Source organism: Tenrec ecaudatus, chromosome X (assembly GCF_050624435.1).
Source record: "Tenrec ecaudatus isolate mTenEca1 chromosome X, mTenEca1.hap1, whole genome shotgun sequence".
NCBI classification, from domain to species: Eukaryota; Metazoa; Chordata; class Mammalia; order Afrosoricida; family Tenrecidae; genus Tenrec; species Tenrec ecaudatus.
In genome coordinates, this window is record NC_134548.1 from 96,301,525 (window position 1) to 96,322,375 (window position 20,851).

The following is a 20,851-nucleotide window of genomic DNA, read 5'->3' on the forward strand; positions in this document are numbered from 1 at the left end:
AAGTGACAGCACTCCTCATTTCCTTCTGAGCCCTCATTAGAATTGTCTTTGATATCGATTATCCTACCAACAGTCTCCTAGAGGAAATCTAAGTTTTTCTCTTAGGCACCTTAAAACTCTTCTAATCCCTCCCAATTACCCATTTTGAAAACCACTGTCACAATGTAAGTTTTTGTTAGAAGAGCTTCCCATGCTTCCAGTACCAAAATCTGTCTTTGGCTGGGTTCTCTAGAGCTGAAAAACCAGTGAAACATATATTTAAAAAGGTATCCCAAGGTTGTGGAGGCTGGAAGGTCCCAAGTCTGTTGGGTAGAGCTTTATCATGACTCGGATAGTTTCAAGGACTAATAATTTCAAGATCAGCAGATTACTGCTGCAGGTTAATGAGACTTACAAATATGTAGGTAGGAGAGCAGGTTGATAGATCACAGGTTGTATGGTTAATGAGTCTCAAGACCTGACAGTCAGCAGATCGTAAGCCATATGTAGGCTCCAAATCGGGTTTGTGAACTGTGTTGTCATATATGTGTGTGTGTGTATTCCTGGAATTATTGAATTAAAAATGGATGATTTATAAATTCTTTCATATATTTAGTGCAATCTACACCTTTAAGAATATTTTCCTTACAACTGATTAAGTGGTCACATCATAATGGATGATTATATTATTATGTAACTACCATACAACTGAGATTCATGCACATCCAAATCCACTTGTAGGATAAGACTTCAAAAAATGTGTTGAAAAAAATCATTTTCTTTTAATTCAATTATTCCATGAACTTTTTGAAACCCTTTTGTATTTTGGAGGGTCACAATCAATTCATGACAAAGGGGTAATAGAAGAAGGTTGTTTTAAATGTAAGCTATGAACACATGAAAAGTTGTAGCAATGATGACTGTAATTGTGAGTTCTTCCGAGTTTTTCAATATATGTGTATACAGAAAATATTTATGTTTTCTTCTCTCCCTTGGCCCATTACTTTTTATAAAATACAAGGTGTAAAAGAGACTTGTGTGTTTTCAGTAGTACCCATTTTAATTGAATCAAGTCAGGAACAAGTACATGATAATACTATTTATATGGACATTATATATTGCTTAAAGAGATACTTACAGGTAACAAGTTGACAGTTAATATTATTTGTCAACTTGACTAGACAATGTTTCTCTATGATTTGCAGACACTTTGAAATCATCTTCCACTTTGTTATCTCACATGAGCAGCCAATCTCTTAAAAAGGGAGCTTTCTTGGGGATATGGCATGCCTTCAATATATAATTAGATATTATGGCAAACAATTTTCAGTCCGCTACCTGGCTTGCAGATTTTGAATTCACCATTTCCCTTAACCCCATGAGCAATCACATGCCTACATTCTGCTACCTGATTTATGGATTGGGGACATGGCATCATTCACAATTACACACATCATTTTCTCAAAGTAAATCTCTCTATATTATAGATTACATGTATACTTCTGTGGTTCTGCTCCTAAAGTGAATCCAGACTAAGCCAGACTAAAAAGAGCCACACAACTGAAACTCTTAAATATACAAAAATTTGAGGTACTGTGTTAGTTTGGGTAGACTGGAGAAGCAAATTCATGGACACTCATGTGTATAAGAAAAATCTTTATATACAAGAGCAATTGAATATTGAGAAACATCCTAGCCTAGTCTAGATCAAGCCCATAAGTCTGATATTAGCCCATATGTTAGATACGAATATATAAAGTCCTCTTCAGACTCACAAAACGCATGTATTGATGCCTAATGCAGGAGGATCACAGGCCAGTAGGTGGAAAGTCTTGTGGTGGTAGAAGCATCTCAGTGCTGGCAGGGGTATCCATGTGGCTTCTCCAGCTCAGAGGACTAGTATAGTTCCATGTGTCTTGTCAACTGCAATGTCTCTCAGGGAGTGAGTAGTGAGAAAGAATATATTCTACCTCCAAGGAGGAAATACTGGAGTTCCCAGAATCCTCAGGAGTAGGCCATGCCCACAAAGAGGCTTATTGGTTTTGACTTGATTGACAGGTAGACTCCACCCCTTCACTCATAAACCCCTCCTATTGACAACAGATTATGTAACTACCACAGGTATAATTATAAATAATACAGTGGCAAGATATTGCTTATTATAACAATAAATCACTGAAAAATTAATTATTGGCCTTGTATTTAAATTTGTAAAAGCAGCTTTCAGTGATCCCTTTTTTATCACATGGATCCAAAGCTTTTCAAGCAGTATCCAGGCTAACACAAGACAGCTAAGTTCTTAGAAACTTTAACAGAGGAAAAACCAGGAGGATTAGAAGGAGTTTCATGGGAAAGAAGGTTCAAGAGAGTTTGGAAAGTTCAAAAGAAGTGCTATCCTAACAGATTTTGTGTAGACACAACCATATAAAAAGTATATAGAGGAGGAAAGTCAAGGGAGATGGAGGAAAGAGCTAGGAGTCAAAGGGCATTCATGGAGGTCTAGACAAAGACATGTACATGCAAATATATATAGGAGGATGGGGAAATAGATCTATGTGTCTATATTTATAGGTCAAGTGTTAAGGTGGCGGAAGGACCTTGGGCCTCTACTCAAACACTCCCTCAATGCATGAATACCTTCTTTTATTAAATTGGAACTCTATGATGCTCACTCTCCCGACAAAACGGCTGGAGCCAAAGTGTGTGAACAAGTAAATGTGGTGAAGAAAGCTGATGGTGCCCGGCTATCAAAAGAGATAGTGACTGGGGTCTTAAAGGCTTGAAGATAAACAAGCGGCCATCTAGCTCAGAAGCAACAAAGTCCACATGGAAGAACACACCAGCCTGAGTGAGCGAGTGGTCCCAAAGGGATCAGTTACCAGGCATCAAAGAACAAAAAATCATATCATTGACTGCACACCTCCATGATAGGATCGCTGAAGACAAATGGGTGCATAAGCAAATGTGGTGAAGAAAGCTGATGGTGCCCGGCTATCAAAAGAGATAGTGTCTGGGGTCTTAAAGGCTTGAAGGTGAACAAGCGGCCATCTAGCTCAGAAGCAAATAAGCCCACATGGAAGAAGCACACCGGCCAGTGCGATCACGAGGCGCCCAAGGGACCAGGTATAAGGCATCATGCAAAAAAAAAAAAAAAAGATATAAGTGTGTGTATGTATGTGTATATATGTGTATATGTATATATGTATGTATATATGTATATATATATCATATTAAATGAAGGGGGAAGTGCAGAGTGGAGACCCAAGGCCCAAGTGTCGACCAATGGAGATCCCCTCATAGAGGGGTTTAGGAGAGGAGATGGGTTAATTAGGGTGTGAGGTAGTATCGATGAAGAACACAGCTTTCCCCCAGATCCTGGATGCTTCCTCCCCCCAACTACCATGATCCGAATTCTACCTTGCAGGGCTGGATAGGACAGAGGCTGTACACTGGTGCATATGTGGGTTGGAGGTACAGGGAATCCAGGGTGGATGATACCTTCAGGACCAAGGGTGTTAGGGACGATGCTGGGAGAGTGGAGGGTGAGTGGGTTGGAAAGGGGGAACTGATTACAAGGATCCACATGTGACCTCTTCCCTGGGAGAGGGACAGCAGAGAAGGGGGGAAGGGAGACTCCGGATAGGGCAAGATATGACAAAACAACGATGTATAAATTACCAAGGGCATATGAGGGAGGGGGGAATGGGGAGGGAGGAGGGGAAAAAAAAGAGGACCTGATGCAAGGGGCTTAAGTGGAGAGCAAATGCCTTGAGAATGATTGGGGCAGGGAATGTATGGATGTGCTTTATACAATTGATGTATGTATATGTATGGATTGTGGTAAGAGTTGTATGAGTCCCTAATAAAATGTAAAAGAAGGAAAGAGAAAAAAATGATTAGGGCAAAGACTGTGCAGATGTGCTTTATACAATTGATGTATGTATATATATGAACTGTGAGAAGAATTGTATGAGCCCCAATAAATTGTTAAAATTAAAAAAAAAATAAAATAAAAAAAAATAAAAAGTATATAGAACTGAAGGAAAAGGCCAAACAAGCTTTTAAAGAAGTGGGTGAAACTAACTCATTTTTTTAATTACAGCAGAAAAAAAAACCCCTGAATTTTAGGAAACTATTTTATCTATACTGTGGAACTCCAGGTTATTAAAAAATAATCTTATTTCTGATAAGAAACCATAATGTTAATTTCCCTGGTATTAACAGTAGAGTACAGTAATTAAGACAAAAGACAGAGAATCATTCTAAGAAATGGCTACTTTGTGCCATTTATACCATCTCTACCTCCTGGCACAGCAACCTGACCAGGGAAATGTATGAAAAATTAAACAATATACAAAACATTTTAGCATTTAGTTCATTTGTATATATAGCTTTATAAAAAGAACTTTAGAGGTAAAACAGAATTGCATTTATTTTAGATATTTTTGGTGGCTGGTAATGTTTATATATATACTCACAAAGTTGATACTTTTATTAACTTATTAGGAAATAACAAACAATGATTGTTGCATGAGATGATTCCATATATCCTTTAAGATAAAAATACATTCTTTTTTATAAGAAACATTATCTGGTATTAGTTTCCCAGGAATATTTAGATCAGAAATGGAGCATAAAATAAGAATGCTTACTGGAAAATCAAGTCATTTCCAAAATTAGAAAATTAAGCTGAAAAGTAGTTTTAAATGAATAGTTTTAAATCTGTATGAATTTTTAAAGAAAAAACTAGGCAGAAATGCATAAAACAAAATTCTAAATCTACTTCCTATCTCAACAATTTGTTTAAAACTGATAAATTTTAAAAGATAATATTTAAAAAGGAACCAGAGAGCTGTAGAATTACGGGGAAATGAATGAATTAAACTCCAACAAGGGAAAGAAGCATTCTGAATTGGGTTTATGATCTCCATATATTGATTTTCTAGAAGCTTACACTGATTCAGCATATACCTATAGATCAAGATTACCCAGGTTTCAAGCTCCCCCAGGCAGATTGCCCTGCTGAGAGCAAGAAAAATAAACAAAGCTTTTAGTGGTTTTGTTTGGAGCTGGCTGGTTAGATAAATTTTACAATTAAGGAAACTGAACACATAACTAGTTTCAACAGGAAGCATCCCTTAATTCTAGAGCAATGAAATGGGCTGGGAAGCTAGGCAGAAATTTTCTGAAAATCAGAGCAAAATCTCTCCACTTTGTCAGGCTAACAAAACAAAGGCATGGTCCAAATGTGTTGCCACTCCCTTCTTCAAGATATTTGTAAGATTTTGAAGCAATCAGAGCTAAGAAGCTAGTAAATTGGGCTAAAATCAGTAAAAGGCAAAGCTAGAAACTTTGAGTACCCTAGAAAGAGAAATTAATCAAACTTCCAACTGGAGGTCCAGAAGGACTATGCCACGACTAGGTAAAAAGAAATAGGTAAAATGAGGCTGACAAAAACCATAGCCTTGCCAAAGCCTGTTCCATTTTCATTGAATTTCTTAGTCTCATTTTATCCCCTAACAAAAAAAAGGCTAAAAAATTCCTCATAGTAGAGAAAAAAAAACTTCCTGAATTTTCTATAATTTGGTAAACATAATACCCAAAATAATACAACTCCAAATGCTAAAAGTACAAAGAGGCAGCAAAAACATGTCAGATAATAGTAAAAATAAGTAATATATGTAGATATACAGAGCTAATAGAAAAAGAAATCTTAATTTAAAAACTTTTAAAGATACAGAATTTCGACAGATATTTTTAATCTACATGTAAAGGTCATATTGATATTTGTCTTCATTTCCTAGAGTGACCACAACAAATTAGTAAAAAGTATATGGCTTTAAGCAACAAAACTTTACATTCTCACATTTTAGGAGGGTAGAAGCCAAAATTAGAGCTTTGGAAAAGCTATGCTCTCAGTTCTGGAAGAGAAGCTTTTTAAAAACTCTCTCCTAATTTCTGGCTGTTCGAAATCCTTGACATCTTTTGGATGTTTATAGATGTGTAGTCCTGAATTGTCTTCTCCTTGTGTGTGATTCTGTTCTGTCAGTTTGTTCTGCTTTTTATAAAACACAATTCAGAAGGAATTAAGATTATGACTCACCCCATTCTGGTAAAACATCTTTTTATTTCAATAATGCAACAGAAAAACTATATTCAAACTAGGTCACATTCACATAAATAGAACTTATGACTTCAACATATATTTGTGAAATAGGAGATACAATTCAATTCATAATAATATAAAATTATAATATAATATGCAAAATTTGAAACTGATTATTCAGGCTTACTACTAGGTTAAACAGCAGAAAACAAGAAACATGAAGTGTAACATTTTAATAGAAAATACACAAATGGCAGCAGAATTAGAATAAATAATGCTGGGAAACAAAAAAAGTATAAAAACTATGTGTGGCATGCACTTTCATATACCGTATATACTGGTGTATAAGCTGAGTTTTTCAGCACATTTTTAATGCAGTTTTTGTGGTAAAATTAGATGCCTCAGTTGATATTCGGGTAGGCTTATACTCGAGTATATATCGTAACCAGAAAGAAAAAGGAAAGGAAATGGAGAATGCAATAGCTAGTGAGATATTTGCAGTAAATTAGGAATATAGCAATATGAGCTTTGGAATTCTAAATCAGTCAGTAGAGATCCATAGAAAGGACATTCAGGGTGAACCAAATAAATGAAACATCTCATGTGGTAGGGAAAGGAATTTTTTTTTAATCACAATCTCTACACTTTCAATAGTCAGTGGCTAAATGGTCAGAGGATGTCAATGGTTTCTGTAGCACATAGAATGATAGTTAAAGCACAGTCTATCAGGTAACACATGGCTTTCAGCATAGGGTCCCTAGCTGTGCCTTTGAAAATAAGTTGGTGTTTTATTCAAAGTGTACCTGTCTTCCCCCTTTCTAGTGTAGTTAATGGAGAGATGCCATGGACTAAATCAACGATGGTTCATCTTGAAAGTGAAAAGGGCCCCATTGTCCATCTCTGAAGTAAATAGGCCTATACAGATGAAGAGGGAGCAGTAAATAAGGCTCTAGGGCTGTATATAATGAGACAATTTCAGAGTAGGCAATATGACAACTTTAGGAATCACTAAAGTACAAAACCTGGATCTGGATGGAAGGATATTCCTCATAGAGCAGAAGAGGCAGCAATAAACAAATAATGAAGGGTCTAAAACCTAGAGTAGGGATGAGGAAAGTCTGGCCTAAAGCCTATACAGGACCTGTGAAATCAGAAATACCAGTTAAACACCACATGCCTCACAAAAGAGAAGTCGTTTCAGCAATCATATTAGGGATGAGTAAATTAATTGTTTGAACAATATGACCCTCAAATGATAATATAAATATCCAAATGATCCTTGATAGTAAAAAAAGTTCCTCTCCCTTGCATAAAATGATAGACTGATAGTATATTTTCTCTGTTTTGGGCAAGCTTCTAACAGACAGAAGCCTTAATCTGCACTGAAAAGGCAATCAAAGAGAGGGAGAATCAATGGTAGAAATAATTGGAAGGTCCTGTCCACCTAAGAGTTTTTTGAATAAAGAAATGCTACCGACAGAACCAAATTGTGTTAGACAGGGCTCTCTAGAGAAACAAAACCAGGACACTTGTAGATATATAGATAGACATGTAGACATATATACGACATAAGAAATAAACAGCTAATTAGTCTATAGAGCAGTACAGATGGCTCAGTGAAACTCACTTCTGTCCTTCAATCACTGACAGTCCTTCAAGTCACGAGGAATGCTGGTTACAAGCCAAGGAAGCAGAAAGCTGAGTTCTCTGTAGAGCAATTCAGGCAGTCTGGCCAGGTGATCTGGCAAGGCAGATCACCAATAGTCAGCCAGATGACACGGTCCAACAGTCCCCAGATCAAGCGATGGCAAAGAAAGTCTTGAAAGACCCTCAAACCCTCAAACTCCAGCAACGCAGTCCATGGGTTGGGTGTCCCACAGGTAGTGTAGCTCACATGCTGAGGTAGAGAAAAAACTAAAGCAGGTGCACACTGCTACGATCATCAAAGAGCAAGAGACAAGAAAGGCGAGGCTCGCCGAGCTATTTATATCTCTGTCCGTCAATTAAACTGTCCTTCAGTCAATCCCACATATGCTCATTGTCCAGGTTGGCATAAGAAACCTACCTATCACACAAATACCATATATACTCGAATATAAGCTTACCCGAGTATAAGTTGAGGTACCTAATTATTACCTAGGAAACCAGAAAAACTGATGGATGCAAGTATAAGCCTAGGGTGGGAAACGCAGGATGTGAATTAACACAGAGATCAGAGGGGAGAGATGGAGCGCAGCCACAGACACATCCTTATCAGTTCAGCTGCTGGTGTAAGTGAGTCACTATGGATGCTTCTGCGAATTGGAGCTGTCCACGTCATAGGACAGCTCTGATTGGTTAGATGTGATTAAACAAACATTCAAAGCCCTGCAGTGTCAGTGGGGCTTTGAATGAACAGCAGAGGAACGGCAATCACCTGAGAGATGTTACACCTCTCTGGGGTACCACTGACCCATGTATAAGCCGAACCCGAGTTTTTCAGCATATTTTGTGCTGAAAAACTCGGCTTATACATGAGTATATACGGTAATTAGGAAAATTTAGAGCGATGTCATTTTATAAATTTCTAACTTTCAAATTCAATAACAGCAACAAGGCAACAAGCCACACAAGTAAATGGAAATCATGACCCAATTAAGTAAACAAAATAAAGGGTGCTGGAATATATTTATTAAAAATAAATTATAAGAATATAATACACCCATATTAAACAAGCCAAAGAAAAGAAAGTATAGATTAAGTATTAATGGAATTTAGGAAAACAATACATAAACAAAGTAAGAGTTTAAATAGATAAATACCATAAAAGAGGAAAGAAAACACAAGAACAGAAAAACACAATTGTGTTGGTCCATGTTGACTAGAGAAACAAATTCATAGGCACTCATATGTGTGTAAGAGAGATTTTTATATCAAAGAGCAATTGTACATTAAGAAAAGATCCCAGCCCAGTTCAGATCATGTCCATAAGTTCGATATTATCCCATATGTCTGATACCAGTCCGTAAATTCCTCGTCAGACTCATGAAACACATGCAATGATGCAGATTTTCAGGAAGACCACGGGGCAGAGGGTGGAAAGTTTTGTGGATCAAGTGGTGGTGGAAGCATCTTAGCGTTAGTGTGGGTATCCACGTGGCTCCTCCAGCTCCAAGGCTCTGGCTTTATCAGCGCAGCTCCATGTGTGTTGGAGGCGGAAGACGAAGCAAAGAGTGTGTGTCTGGCTTCCAGTGAGCTATTCATCTCCTCTGTGCCTCCAAATGAGGTCATCAAGCTGCTACCTGATTGACAGGCTACACTCTCCTTCGCAAGTTGATAGGCAATTATGTTCCTGCCACAACAATAATTGACATGAGAAGCTCATTAAAATGATTTAGCAAGAATTAAGGCAGCCAGAGGAAATAATCAGAGAACTAGAGCATATTGCTACTATTGTTAGGTGTCATTGGGTTGGTTCCATCTCATAACAACCCTATGTAAAGCAGAATGAAACACCTCCCAGTCCTGCGACATTCTCACATTCCTTAGGCTTTAGCCCATTGAAGCCATTGCATAACCCATCTTGTGAAAGGCCTTCCTTTTTTTCACTGCTCCTTGACTTCACTAATCATGGTGTCCTTCTCGAGGAACTGGTCTTCCCTGACAATATGTCCAAAGTAATGAGATGAAGTCTCACCATTCTTGATTCTAAAGGCATTTGGCTATAAGTCTTCCAAGACAAGCTGGCTAGCTCTTTAGGCAGTCCATCGTACTTTCAATATTTTCTACCAGCACCACAGTAAGTCTGAATCAATTCTCCTGTCTTCCCTATTCAATGTTTAACTTTCACATGTATATGGAGCAATTGAAATGACCTTGACTTGGCTAAGGTCCACTTTAATCCTCAATGTAACATCCTTGCTTTACAACACTCTAAAAAGGTCTGGTGGACCAGATTTGCCCAATGGAATGCATCCTCTGATCTTTTGACTGCTGCTTCTATGAATATTAATTGTGGATCTTCAGCAAGATGAAATCCTTGACAATTTAAATCTTTTCTCAGTTTATCATGATGCTGCCTATTGGTCCAATTGTGAGAATTTTGCTTATTTTATATTGAATTGTATTCCATACTTAATGCTGCAATCCTGATCATATTTAGTAAGTTCTTCAAGTCCTCACATTCAGAAAATTTTGTCATCTGCACATTGCACATTGCAGTTGTTAATAAGACTCCCTCTAATCTTGATGCCATGTTCTTTTCATATAATCAGCTTCTATGTTTATGTGTTCAGTATTCATATTGAATAAGTATGGTAAGAGAATACAACCCTGGCTTATACCTTTCCTTCTTTTAAATCATACATTTCTCTTCACATGACTGCCTCTTGATATATGTGCAGGTTCCATATGAGCATAATTAAGTTTTCTGGAATTTCCATTCTTCCAAAGCCTACATAGTTTGTTATGATCACCATACATGAATGCCTTTGCATTCACAATCAAACACAAGTAAACATCTTTATGGGATTCTCTGGTTTCAGTCACTATCCATCTGGCATCAGCAATGATATCCCTTGTTACCCACTCTCTTCTGAATCTTGCTGGAATTTTTGGCAGCTCCCTGAGAATGTACTGCTCCAAACATTGCTGAATGATATTTAGCAAAATTTTACTTGCATGTGATATCAATGATATTGTTCTATAATTTGCATATTCTCTTGGTTCACCTTTCTTTAGAATGGGTACAAATAAGGAGCTTTTTCAGTCAGTTTGACTTATAGTTGTCTTCCAAATTTTCTACCCTTAATGAATGAATACTTCCATTGTTTCATTAGCTTGTAGCATTTCAATTATTATTCCCTCAATTCTTGGACTCCTTGTTTTTTACTAATGTCTTTAGTGCAACTTAAGACTTCTTCCTTCAGGACCATTGTTGTTTGTTCATATGCTACTTCTTAAAATCAATGAATGTCAACTACCTCTTTTTGGTACAGTGCCTCCATGTATTCTTTCCATCTTTTTGTTCAGGCTTCCTGCATCATTCAATATTTTGCACCTAGAATCTTCCATATTTTAACTCTAGGATATAATTTTAATTTTTTTCAATTTAACATATGCTGAACACGTTCTTCCTTTTTGGTTTTGCAACTCTAGGTTTTTGAGCATTTCTTGTTTATTTGCTTGTTTGTTTTTGGTTTTATTGGGGGCTCTTACAGCTCTTATAATGATCCATTATGTCAAGCACATTTATACATATTTTGCTATCATCCTTTTCAAAACACTTTCTTCCTACTTAATCCCTTGTTATCAGCTCCTTTTTTTTCTCCCTCCCCTATGCACCTTCCTTTATGAAGCCCTGATAATTAATAAATTACTATTATTTTTATTTCTTATACTGACCATTGTATCCCTTCACCCACGTTTCAGTTGTTCATCCCCCTGGAGTGGGGGTTATACATTTATTAATGTGATAGGTTCCGCCTTTTTCTCCCTACCTTCCCCCTACCCTCATGATATCACTACTCTCATTATTGGTCATGAGAGGTTTATCAGTCCTGGATTCCCTTTGTCGAGAGCTCTTATCTGTACCAGTGTGCATGCTCTGATCTAGCCAGATTTGTCCGTTAGAATTAGGGTCATGACTGTTCGGGGCAGGAAGCATTGAAGAGCTAGAAAAATGTTGTATGTTTTGTCGGTGCTATACTATACACTCGCTGTCTTGTCTCTTCCTTGTGACCCGTTTGTGAGGGGATATCCAATTGTCTACAAATGGGCTTTGGGTCTCCACTCTACCCTCACCCTTATTCATATCAATATGATCATTTGTCCTGGGTCTGCTGATGCCTGATCCCAGTGACACCTCATGATCACACAGTCTGGAGAGCTTCTTCCATGTGAGCTTTGTTGCTCTCCAGCTAGATGGCTGCTTGTTTATCTTCAAGCCTTTAAGATCCCAGATGCTATATCTTTTGATAGGTGGACACTATCAGCTTTCTTTATCACATTTGATTAGGCACCTTATTTTTTCAGTAATCATGTCGGGCAGGTGAGCATCACAGAATATCAGATTATTGGAACAAAGTGTTCTTGCATTGAGGGAGTACTTCAGTAGAGGCCCAGTGTTCATCTGCTACCTTAAAATTTAACATATAATATATGTACATAGATGTATGTCCCTATTATGTATGAATATATTTATGTATGTACATGCCTATATTTATACCTCTATAAATGTCCTTTGCCTGCTAGTTCTTTCCTCTATTTCCTTTTACTTGCATTTGTCCCACTATAATGTTTGACTTTCATCTGGCTTTCACTAATTCCTCTGGGCTACATTGCACTTGATCAAGCCCCACCAGGTAGTCTATGCCCTCCTTGCAATCGATTTTAGATCACGTTGTATTCTCTTGTCCCTGGATTTGTTCATTTCTCCCTCCTTTCCCCGACCTCCGCCTCGCCCATGTCCCACTGGAACTGTCAGTCCTGATGTTTTCTCCTCAGTATTGTTTATTTTGCCTATCTTATTTAGACAGACATGCAAAACCAAAAACAAAACAAATAACAGCAACAGTAAGAAAGAAAAGTCTATAAGTAGTTCCAGGTCTGTCTGTGACCTTTATGAGTGTGTTCTGGTAGAGTCTCATGAGGTGCCATGCTTTGCCCCCGAAGTCAATTTTTTGGATTTCTCAGGGATTTCATTGTTTTGCTCCCCTTGCTGCTCTGTTGCACACCCTTTGTGTTTTGTCCCAGTGTGGTGGGGTCAGATCAGGCACAATTCCTGCACTGTGCATCCAGTGTTGTCCCCTTTAGTGTTATAGGTCAATGAGGGGACATCGTGTCTCGTGTTGGGCCCAACCCTGTGTTCCTCTCTGTTCCTTGGCTGCTCTGAGCAGGAATATCATCCTTGGGACTCGGTGGGCCAGGATACATTCCACCCTCTCTTTCTCTCTCCTACCCTCTTAGTTTGCTCCTGTGTGTTCTGAGCAGATGCATCCCTCTCTCAGGGTTATAGTTTCAGTGCTGTCCTCTATAGTGCATTCTTCTGGGGAGGAGATCCATGTAGTTGGGATTCATTACTATATTTTACTTTGTGTTCTTGAGCTGTTATTTGAGATTTTTAAAAACCATTTTATTAGGACATACTCCAAACATCATACCATTCAATAGTTCAAGAAGTGTTGCATAACTGCTACAGCAATCTGTTTCTACATATTTTCTTTCTTCTTGTATTCCTCCCCATTACCCCTACCACTTCTGCCACACTCCTCAGGAGCCTTCAATCTAGTTATTGTTTCTCTAGATTCATCCATCCTGGGTTTATAGTGTCATTTATTTAGCCCATGGTAATGTATTTAAAATACAATTGAGAAAGTTCTTGAAGATTTCTCTTCAATTCTTCTTCATTTCTTCCACTTGCCTTAGCCACTCTATGATGAAGAGAAAGTGTCAGAGTCTCTACTGGCATCCATTTGGAACTATTCTTTCTATTCTTTTAATGGCCTTTTGCTTTCTTGATGAATGACATCCTTGATAACATATTTTCTAATATCTGGGGACCATCTGATTTCTTTACCCCACTTTGCTATAGAATCCATATATTTAGTGATGGCTTCATGAAGGAAATATTGAGTAGGGCCATATCATAAAAAAACTACTTGTTTTTAGACTTGGGCTACAATTGAGTATAAACTCAAAATGTATTCATATGTCTGTTGTTTATATGTGTCCCTGACCTAATTTAGAGACAATCTTATAATTTTATTGGGGAATGCTATAAGTCATCCTCATAGGATATATGGTGATTCTATTGGTAGTATCATTAATATATCTAATAGTATAGAATTTTTTAAAATTTATTTTAACAATTTATTGGGGCTGATACAATTCTTTTCACAGTTCATACATATACATACATCAATTGTATAAAGCACATCTGTACAGTCTTTGCCCTAATCATTTTTTTCTCTTTTCTTCTTTTACATTTTATTAGTGACTCAAACAACTCTTACCACAATCCATACATATACATACATCAATTGTATAAAGCACATCCATACATTCCCTGCCCCAATCATTCTCAAGGCATTTGCTCTCCACTTAAGCCCCTTGCATCAGGTCCTCTTTTTTTCCCCTCCTCCCTCCCCATTCCCCCCTCCCTCATATGCCCTTGGTAATTTATACATCGTTGTTTTGTCATATCTTGCCCTACCCGGGGTCTCCCTTCCCCCCTTCTCTGCTGTCCCTCTCCCAGGGAAGAGGTCACATGTGGATCCTTGTAATCAGTTCCCCCTTTCCAACCCACTCACCCTCCACTCTCCCAGCATCGTCCCTCACACCCTTGGTCCTGAAGGTATCATCCACCCTGGATTCCCTGTACCTCCAACCCTCATATGTACCAGTGTACAGCCTCTGTCCTATCCAGCCCTGCAAGGTAGAATTCGGATCATGGTAGTTGGGGGGAGCAAGCATCCAGGATCTGGGGGAAAGCTGTGTTCTTCATCGGTACTACCTCACACCCTAATTAACCCATCTCCTCTCCTAAACCCCTCTATGAGGGGATCTCCATTGGCCGACACTTGGGCCTTGGGTCTCCACTCTGCACTTCTCCCTTCATTTAATATGATACAAGGGACCAGGTATAAGGCATCATGCAAAAAAAAAGATATAAGTGTGTGTATGTATGTGTATATATGTGTATATGTATATATGTATGTGTATATATGTATAAATAGTATAGAATTTTAATACTATCGAGAAAAGGAAAGTATACATGTATAGGATAGCTTTTTAGATTTAATTACATGGATTGTTCAATTGTAGGTATTTATCTATTTCTTTTAGGTTATTAAACTTGGAGTACAGTTCTTTGTAGAAATATTATTATTTCTATTTATTGGCTCTGTTCTAATGTCTGCCTTTTCATCTTTAATTCTATATATTTGCCTTTTTCCTTTCTTTTCCTCTGCTAAATTTGCCAGCTTTTTGTCAATTTTGTTAATCTTTTCAAAGAATCAACTTCTCATCTTGTTGATTTTTTTCCAGTTCCTTTGTTACTACACTGATCCTTATGATTTCTTTTATTCTATTGTTGGAATGCTTTGTTGTTGTTCTTGTTCTAGTTATTGCAGGTGTTGTGTTAAGATGCTGAGGGTTTTTTTGCTATAAATTACCCTCTGATAACTTCTCTTGCTATGTTCCAAAAGTTTTTGTAGGTTATGTTATCATTCTTGTTTGTTTCATCCTTTATTGAATCTATTACCCAATCATTTTAAAGTAGTATATTAATTTCCATGTGTTTGTCTATATGTTCTCATTCTTACTGTTGTTCATTTCTAGTTTTCTAGCACTGTGGTCTGAGAAAATGACTTGTAGGATCCCAATATTTTTTTTAATTTACTAAGGCTTTTGTGGCCTAATATGTGGTTTATTATATATTGTGTGCCATTTATACCATGTGCACTGGAGAAGGAGGTATACTGTGCTATTGTTGATTGATGTGCTCTGTATATGTTTCAGAGGTCCAACCAGTTGATTGTGTTGGTTAGCTCTTCTGTTTCTCTGTTGAATTTTTTCCTGATAATTTGTTTTCCTTGAGAGTGCTATATTGAACTATCCTTCTATATTTTCAAACTGTCTAGTTCTCACTTGAAATTTCTGAGGGTTTGATCGATGTATTTTGAGGTTCTTTTATTTGGGGTATGTGTTTATTATAGTTATGTTTCCTTGTTCTATTATTCCTTTAATCATGATACAGTGTCCATTCTAGTTTTTTATTATGCTATTTTCCTTGAAGCCTATTAATTTATGTTTCATAGTGATTATTTCTTTTGCTTTTAATGGTTATATTGGCTTGGTAATTTCCCCCCACCCATTTTTAGTATAGATTTATCCTTAAGTATAAAATATGTCTCTTGTAAACAATGTATAGATGGGTCTTGCTTTCAAATCCAGTCTGCTACTCTCTTGATTAGTGTATTTAATCCATGAATATTCAATGTAATTATTGATATATGCTGGTTCATTGTTATCATTTTGCAATGCTTTTATTAGTGGGTTGTTTTGGAGTTTTCATTCCTCCTCTAATTCTGTGTTGTTTGAATGCTTTTTTCATTGTATTGGCTTCTGGATAATGTCATCTTGTGACGTTCTCAGGTTTGTTAGCTGTTGTTGATTCTATGTCAATAGTGCTCCAGTTAATATTTTTTGTAATGCTGATTTTGTTATTTAAAAATTCGTTTAAACCTTCCACATCGGGAAATACCTTCATTTATCCCTCATTTTAGAGGGAAAATGTCACTATCTGTAGGATTCTTTGTTGGAAGCTTTAAATTTTTCTCACACAATTTGATATATGTCATTCCATTATTTTCTTGCTTGCATAATTTATGCAGAAAAGTACAAGCTTATCCTTCTTGATTATCCTTTTAGGTGACTGATCTCTTGGCCCTAGCACTCAGGATTCTCTCCTTTTATTTTAAATTGAAGAGTTTGACTCTGATGTCACGATGTTTTTCTCTAAATATCTATCATGTTTGGAGTTCTCTCTGCTACTTGAAGAATTAATTTCTTCTACTCTGTGATATTGAGGACATTTTCTTACATTATTCCCATACTATTTTTTTCCTTTGGTTTTCTTTTTTTTTTCTTGCTCTGGGATCCCAGTCTGGTGTAGGTTGTTCCCCTTGATAGTTGCCTCAATTATTTTTAACATTTATTCAAATTCCTTTCCTTTTTTATTGATTATTTCTCCCATCAGTTGTAATCAAAATAATTATCTTTGAGTTCCATGATTTGATTTTCGTTTTTCCTTTCTACTACAGAGGTGTCTTTTTAAAATCATGTTTTATAGTTCTATAATCCTATTGTTTATTGTATGGTATTCCTTTCTGTGTAGTTTATATATTTTTTAAAAATTCCTCCATTGCGCTCATGAGCATTTCCCACATTTATAAACAACGTGCTTCTGAATTCTACTTCGAATAATACCAGGGCCTTTTTATCAGGGTTTTCCATTGAGCTTGGGTAAATTTTGATTAATTGTTTGCCTTTCCTGATTTTTTTGGGTGTACTGATGTTGACTGTCTTTCTTCAGAATTGTGGTGCAGTTATCAGAGGTGCGTGGGCTGCGGTGTTTTGTAGGGTTAGTTGACTCTGTCAAATGATGAGGGAGAGTTCTAATAAGAGCTAGAAAACATATGGCGGTGAAATGGAGAAAAGAAGAGAGATGAATAAATGGCTAAAGTAGAGAGCAGGGGCTAAGAAAGGAGCAAATAAAATAAAAAGTAATTGTAGTTATAATAATAATATTTTACCATAGATTTGTAAAAAATGGAAATATATTTCAAGGGAAATAATCAGGATTAATTCATATGGGTCAGAGAGGGAAAAGAATGATGAAAATGTAATAAAAATACTAATACTAATAGGTCATCTTTTTTTCTTTTTTTTGAGTAAGTTAGTGAGAGAGTGAGTGAGAGAAAGTGAGTGAGACAGTGAGTTAATGAGTGAGAGAGTGAGTGAGAGTGTGAGTTAGTGAGTGAGAGTGAGTGTGAGTGAGAGTGAGTTATAGAGTGAGTGAGAGAATGAGTGAGGGAGTGAGGGAGTGAGAGAGTGAGAGGGTGAGTGAGTCAACTTATAGGTCATCTTAATAGACCAAATGACTTGCTAAAAAGAATGGGAAATGTATATTAAAAAGGGTAATAAGGATTAATAAGTATCATGAAAATACATTTCCTTAAAGAGAGAATAAAAGAGATAGGGAGGTGGATAGGCAAATAGTGTAAATAATATTCAGACCAGCACAAAATAATTAATGTGTGTATACATATTTAGAATAAAAGTGGAATTGCAGAGGAAAAGAAAAAGAAAGAAAAAAGGAAGGAAAATATAGATGGGAACGAAGAAAGGAAAAGACAAGAGGAAAATGAATAAGAGTTTAAATATAGAGAAGCATGAAGTAAAAAAAGAAAGGAGGAGGATGCAGCTATGGCAGCATTAACATGGGTAGGTCTATGCTTTTAAGTGAAAAGGAAGAACAAATTGCGTGAGAAAAAAGAAAAAGGTCTTGTTTAGTTGGGTTTGCCTGGATCAACACTTGTACCTGTGTCTGCCTGGGAAGCATGAGTATCTGCAACAGGCAAGACAATACCAGAAAAGAATGTAAGAGCAAAGACGGAACAAAGAAATAACATGAAGCAAAAAGATACAAATAAATAAAGAATAAAATCACAGTTTGTGTGAGAATTTACAATCGTTTGATTGTGTTATGGGTGCATGTGTCCCCTGCACACTGGAGAAAGGAATGGTGGGAGTGGGGTTGTTTACAGAGAAGGGAAAGAAAATTTCAAACTAGGAAAAAGGTTGCTTGGATAGTAAGGATATCTGCTCCAACCTGCACACATGGTGTACTATCCACACAGGTCCCCAGAGGCCAGCGAGTCAAACGGTCTGGCTGGCTAGTATGGAGCAGTGGCATGGAAGGATCAGCTTGTGGAAGGGAAGGGGAGTGAATAACAGTATCTGGAGCTGCAGATTAATGGTGAAGGGGAATTATTAATAGCCAATGTTATTTATCTACAACTTTAAGAAACTTTGGAATAATTAAATTTTAAGTTATTTTTTCTGGTTTTCTGGAGCACAGGACTTTCCACTCCAGTAGAAACTCTCTAGTAGTTATTTAAGAGATCTTCCTATACTAGTTACCTAGCCTCCATATTCCCAGGCCTCCACTAATGATATTTTAGACATTTATAATTAAATATGTAACAATGTTAATCAAAATCCCAGGAAGCAGATTAGAATAGACTTCATGATAAGGTTATATTGTTATTGACTTGGTGATTACAAAAATTGTGATTACAAGGACTGAAGCTTTCAGTACGGACTGCAACTCAGTGTAATAAAAACCCAAATGTCTCACTTTTTTACCACTTGTATAATGTATAATATATATAATGAAAAACAGAAAATATCAAACTTGTCAAGGATTTCACATTGCTGGGATCCATTATCAAATCTCATGAAAGCAGAGGTTAAGAAATCAAATGAAACTGTCTGACAACGCTGACCATCTAGACACATGCTTGACAAAATCCTTCTATAACAAACATGGGAAAGTTTAATAGGAAAGGACAAGCAAGTATTTGGAACTTGAAAGACATAATAGCTAAAGAAACAACTTGTAAACCACGGATCTTCTATACTCTGGAGTCTATGTGTGTGCATAGGAGAAGAATAGGTAGATCTGCCGTGCTCAGGATGTGGGTAGAGTGAATACTGCTCCACCCAATTCTGAAGGATCCCAAGTACTCTGTAAGTTCAGGTCCACACATTAGCAAGTGGATGGGAGTAGCAAAATTCATGTGCAATATATTTGTTCTCTATTTTCTTTACTTGAAACTTTTATTCTTCACCGAACCTGTGGATATGACAACTTGAGTGCTGCCTTAGCACTCGCTCTTGTGGTATGGCTTCTATCAATGCTACAAATTTGTTTTTAATTCATTTTCTTTCCATTTTTTAAGAGAACACGAAAATAAAATACTGTTATTATGGCAAAGGCTGAACTGGCCACTGGGGCAAGCTGAGGGGGGTGAAGGACAGTTCAGTTTGGGCCTGCACCCACTGCACAATCCCAGGTCAGAGGGCTGTGGTGCTCAGGCATATGCCCAGCTTTCTCTTCCACTAAATTCTGAAAGATTTTGCCCCACTCCTGGGCTGGTAGGGCATTTTCCCCATCCAGCAGCCCTGGGAAGCCTCCAGTTCTTCCTGATCCAGAGCCCACTGCTTCTGGTGGAGCTGCTACCCTGCACCCTGCTTACTCTCCATCATCGCTAGTACTACCTGGTGAACCCCTACAGAAACAGCAATGGGAGCAATGATTCCCTGAAAATACAGGAAGCCTGTGAGAGGGGGCCTGTTAGGGGGCTGATAGCAATGCTGACGATGTAACTCTACTTGAGGGGAGCAAACAAAATAATTATTTATAATGTATATATATAAATAATTTAATAATAATATATAACAATAACAACAAGGGTCCTGAGGGGAATGGTGGGGGAAGGGAAAATAAGAGCTGACATCAAAGAGTTCATGAAAAGATTGTAATAGCAATTGTACAATTATGTTTGAACTATTTGAATTATGGAATGTTATGGCATCTGTAAGGGCTCCCAGTAAAATGATTAATTAAAATTTTTAAGTCACTTTATCCTCCCTAAACTGGTGGAGTTATGGGAAAGAAACTGGTGGAGTTATGGGAAAGGGATTTCATCTATAATTCCCCTAAACTGTGTGACTGAAGTGAGAGCACTCCGGTATGACCTCCATTGTTCTCTGGGGCTTTCCGTTGATATCATTTCTTTCTTGCATTACTTGACAGAGTCAATTATCATCACAGTATTCAGCTACTCTTCCACCTTTATCAGCTACCTCAGGATGTCATAGAGACAGCAATAGCTGCCCACATGAAGAAGGAGTAAAGAGAGACACAAAAAATACCATGTCACAGAGCCAAATGAATTTTCTGAAGAATAAAATATACTGGTACTACCAGAAAAAGAATTGAGATGAATGAAGATCAGATATTTTCTATGTACGGAACAAAAGTCAAAAGATCGATGAAGGAAAAAAAGAATATGAAAGAAACATTTTACAACAAAATAGAAATCTAGAAATTAATAGTAAGATAATATAGTTAGACAACATTTTAAAAGAACAAAGCAATATCAAGGAGTTTAGGAAGGAAGAGAATATTTGGAAATTGATTGTGGTAACAATTGTATA